Source organism: Rhea pennata, chromosome 14 (genome assembly GCF_028389875.1).
Source record: "Rhea pennata isolate bPtePen1 chromosome 14, bPtePen1.pri, whole genome shotgun sequence".
Lineage (NCBI taxonomy): Eukaryota > Metazoa > Chordata > Aves > Rheiformes > Rheidae > Rhea > Rhea pennata.
Window position 1 is genome coordinate 3,370,692 of NC_084676.1, and position 4,373 is coordinate 3,375,064.

Sequence of the window (4,373 nt, forward strand, 5' to 3'; positions counted from 1 at the left end):
ATTTTCCTGTCCTTTAGTGATGTGAGAAAACTGCTCCTGCACACATTGAACTCCACAAAGTGGTTTGTGAAAGGAACTGTGTGCTTGAAGTACCATATCCAGTGAGATTTGTGACTCTCTCTCCTGCCTTTGCAGATGGCCAACTAAATGACTACTTGGACCCTATCAGCATTCTTCTCTAGTACTCTATGCAGTCTGCACTTAAAGTACAAAATATTGTATGTTTGTGCCTTGTCTTTCCTCATTCTTGATTGATTTGCAAACCCATGATCTCATCAGCTCCAGCTGTAACTTCCATTTCCTGTTGTATGTACCCTGTTGGTGCATCCAAAAGGCGAAAGCATCTTAGTTTACTAGTTGTATGGGGCTGCAGCTGTGTAACTGTGTAGGGAGTCCAGCTTGTACCAAAGTGATGGCTTGAATGAATGCTGTAAGTTCTTCAGAGATGCTAAAGAGCATCACTTAGTATGGAGTAAACTCTGAATTGTTAAAAATATGAGGAGATTAAGTGGGCATCAAGAGTAAAAGGAGAAAATGCCTTGTTCTCCCTTATCCACAAAATAGGGGTCATCTTTGTCTTTCATTCTTCTGATTACCTGCTATCAAAAAAAAAAAAAAACCCTGGTAATCTCTTGCTCTTACTTTGTGGCCATGATAATAGGATCACTGCAAATTTGTGGTATTAGTAAAATGAAGCATGTTCAGCTTATTAAAAAAGCTATGTACTGAAAACATTGCAGCTCTCAAGTATTTCCTCATCCCAAGAGTGGCTCATTGGTCTAGGGGTATGATTCTCGCTTTGGGTGCGAGAGGTCCCGGGTTCAACTCCCGGACGAGCCCTCCTTCTCTTGCTCTAGGTGACCCTGCTTGAGCAGAGGGTTGGACTAGATGATTTCCAGAGGTCCCTTCCAACAACAACCATTCTGTGTTGGCCATATTTTCAAATACTGACCAAAGAGGGTAGTTGCCTAATGGCGTTTGGATGTATGGGGATCTGAAAGGCGGTGTTTTCAGCTGAGGAAGGTTATGTGCTGTTCCAGTGAGTTGTCTCAGTAGCACCTATATCTAAAGGTGAGATATTTAAAAGGCTCTTTCAAAACAATGATGTTCAATGTCCAGTCTACAAATTTTCTAGGATCAATAGATCTGAAATGTCTGAATGCTCTTTGAAAATCATAGCATGCGAGCATGAAAATTTACCTGTGCTCTATATAAAGACTGAAAAGGAGCAGTCTAGTTTACTTTGAAGCCTCTGAGGAAAAGTAAGAGAAACAAATCTGCTAGAAGCTTTTTCAGCTCAATTTAAGATGTTGTTACTGCAAGGTAGAGCTTTATCTTTTGCATCATTTCTTGTTACTCACTTGTGTGTTTACTATAGAGAGCAGTATGAGAGCTGATTGCTGAAACTACAGGTCCCATTATTTCATCTAAATCCGAGTGGCAGCTTAGTCCCATTGCACCTCTTCTCGGCTTATCGGTAGCTGTGTGTTTAAGAATACTGCCTCTTCCATCACAGGAATTACTCAAAATATTGAATAGGGCCGTAGCTGGGACAGAACCAAAGCAGAACCGCTCTGTGTAGGAAACATTGATATCAGCTTGGTCATTGATATCAGCAGGGTTTCTACCCAGCTTTGCGTGTGTGTCGAGACTAAGAAATGCTCTGAAAGATAAAATCAAAACACTCCTAAATCAAGTTACTCCTACTCCTGACCTCAATGCTCTGTGTGCTGCTTTTGATAAATCTGAACTGCATCGACTGCTTTTCCCTTAATCTACAAGACCTATCACTGCTATTGAAGTAAAGACTGACTTGTAACATTTGGACTACCAAATCTCCAGCTGAGTGCTTGGATAGTGAATGATTAATATTTGGTATGAGGTGGACAATACCTAATCGTAACTTTAGTCAGTGCAGCTTTTGACTTGTTTGTCACTGCATAATAGCATTGTTTTGCATTTAAAAAGAAAAGCACAAGCAGCAAACAGATTTGATCTAATTAAAATATATATACACACACCAGCACTTTCTTTCAAGGCTCCTGCAGTTCCTGAAGCCAGTCAATGCTGTGTTTCTCTGCTGCGGTTGAAATATGTCAGGCAGGTGTTTTAAAAAGTCCTGATGCTGCAGGGAAATATACTCTGATGTAATCTGCCTAATTTGACCCTCTGAATCGGTTTCAAGAACACTTGCTGTTTGTAATGGAAACGGCTCACTGACCACTTCAGAGAGGACTTTGTAATGTGAGCTGGTAAAACTCTGCAGGTGTAGTGGTTTTCTTATTTTATTTAACATCTTAGGTTTGTTTACTTTAATGTGTTACTGAAAAAAAAAAGTGACATAAAAGTGGTTTAACAAGTCATTTTTCATTTGAAGAATGTTTTCTTATTAACAGAGTTAACATCCAGTATTCTGCAATAGAACTACTGACTCCAGGAAACCACATTTTGCCCAGGAGAGTGTATTTCCTGAGGCTTAAATTCCCCAGAGACTTTTGTTTGGGGTTGTACATACCTGAGGCATTTTGGCATAAGCATCAATTAAAAAATGGGAAATGGTGTTTTCCTTGCTAATTCTTGACTACTGAATGGAGGTTACGAAAAGCTCTGTTTTACCAGAACTGTTTAACTGTTTAGTTTTTGTTTTTCTAATGTAAGTTTGTGAATTAAACCGAATTTGCCACAGAAAAGGGATCCTGAATTACCAGAGTTCATCTGAAGTGTGGAGTTAGACATTTATTTTTGGGGCAGATGGTCATTTTAAAAAGTGCAAAAACCAGTCTGAACACTCAGCTTCCACTTATCCCAACACACGATGCCATTGGGCTAACCGTGCTTGAAGTCATTTAACCCAGAACTCAACCGAAACCCGAGAGTGTCCAACCAGTGCAGCCATCAGTCTGCAGGTACTGCTTCACCATGCCGGAGGGAACGTGTTCAGTTTGATTAAAGTATTAATTGATTTCATTGTGTATGCTACTAAAGAGAAAAAGATTAGCAAACTAGTAAGTGTTCTCTTTTAAGAAAATGCTGTTTGGCATGATATTCAGCCATGTGACGCAGCAGGGATGTAAGCTTGCAGAATAAAATTTTTTTCTCTTAATTGGCGCTTGTTGTCCTTCACTCACTGCTTTGAATTGCTAAGCCCGGATACACAAATAGTAATGCAATCTTTCAAATACCTTGCTTTGCACCTGCCAAGGTTCAGAGTACTTCTTGTTGGTATTGTCAGGTTCAGCAGTCCCTTCTAAACATCCGTAAGTTAGTTCTTTTAGAACTTAAAGCGGAATGCTCGTTCTTCAGTCAGTGCTATCATCTGCCCTTGCCAAGTCTGGAGCTTTAAATCAAAGCCACTTCTGAATTATCCAAGCACAGGGGAAAAAAGTATCTGAAAAATAAAGTTGACAACTGTGAGGATTTTTTTTCCACATTCATCTACCTTGGAAACAGCCAAATGGATTTTATAAGACTTTCCAAAAATATGCCCCTCTATGCTAAGGGTAGAGTTAGTTAAACAGCAGAAAAACTTAGCAAGTCTACTACAAGCTACTTTGTTATGACAACTCTTGTTTCCTCCTTATTTACTAACTGAGATAAATTATACAGATGTTTGTATTAGTATTTGAGGGATGGCGGATCTTCCCATAAGTATCTGTGTTTGCAAAGAAGTTGGTTGCAATTCATTAATTCCCGGTGGAAGAGTGTGGTATTAGTCAGAGGTCAGACCAGTGATGAGAACAGTCATGACTTGTGAACATTTTCAAGCTAACTTAAAAGTTGAGAGACTTCAAAGGCTGAAAAACATTTAACAGAAACAAAGTGAATAACGACAGGTGAAGAAAACTTTTGGTATCAATTGGAGCTCAATTGGAATTCATTTGTGAACATCTTGTAAAGAGAAGGAAAAACAGCTAGTTTTTCCCAAAGAGTCCTGTCAACTCCAAATGTGCCCAAATGAAAGACATTTCAGTCCCAGTGGTGATTCATGGAGAGGTTACAAACAAGTCAGAATGAGGTTACATGTTTTGAATTTTAGTGATATTGCAAAATGTGTTTAACTTTGTCTGTCCCTGGGAACTCCAGGTTTGTGCATGCTGCCGTATTGCAGCGTAGTTCTGATTAGACAAAGTTAACAGCAAACGCTGCCTCTGTTGCATTCCCCTTGAATGAGCCATAATGATTTCATATTCTATAAAATGATCACACAAAAGGAGAGCTGTAATGAATTAGTTGTTCCTGCAAGTGTGCATTTCATTATAATAGACACAGCTGGGGAGCACCTAGTGTTCTGCCGCATCTATGGAAAATGACCTGCATTCCATATCATAGCTGATTTTCACTTGTAAATCTGTTTTTATGAAGTGTGTGTGTGT

The 4,373-nt window shown here is 39.3% G+C and overlaps 1 non-coding gene across 1 annotated transcript; it reads left to right on the forward strand.

The window, feature by feature from the left end:
* The first annotated feature begins 768 nt into the window (after positions 1-768).
* TRNAP-UGG (transfer RNA proline (anticodon UGG)) lies at positions 769-840 on the forward strand. Its single transcript has one exon. It is a non-coding gene; the product is annotated as a tRNA-Pro (tRNA).
* The last annotated feature ends 3,533 nt before the right edge of the window (positions 841-4,373 follow it).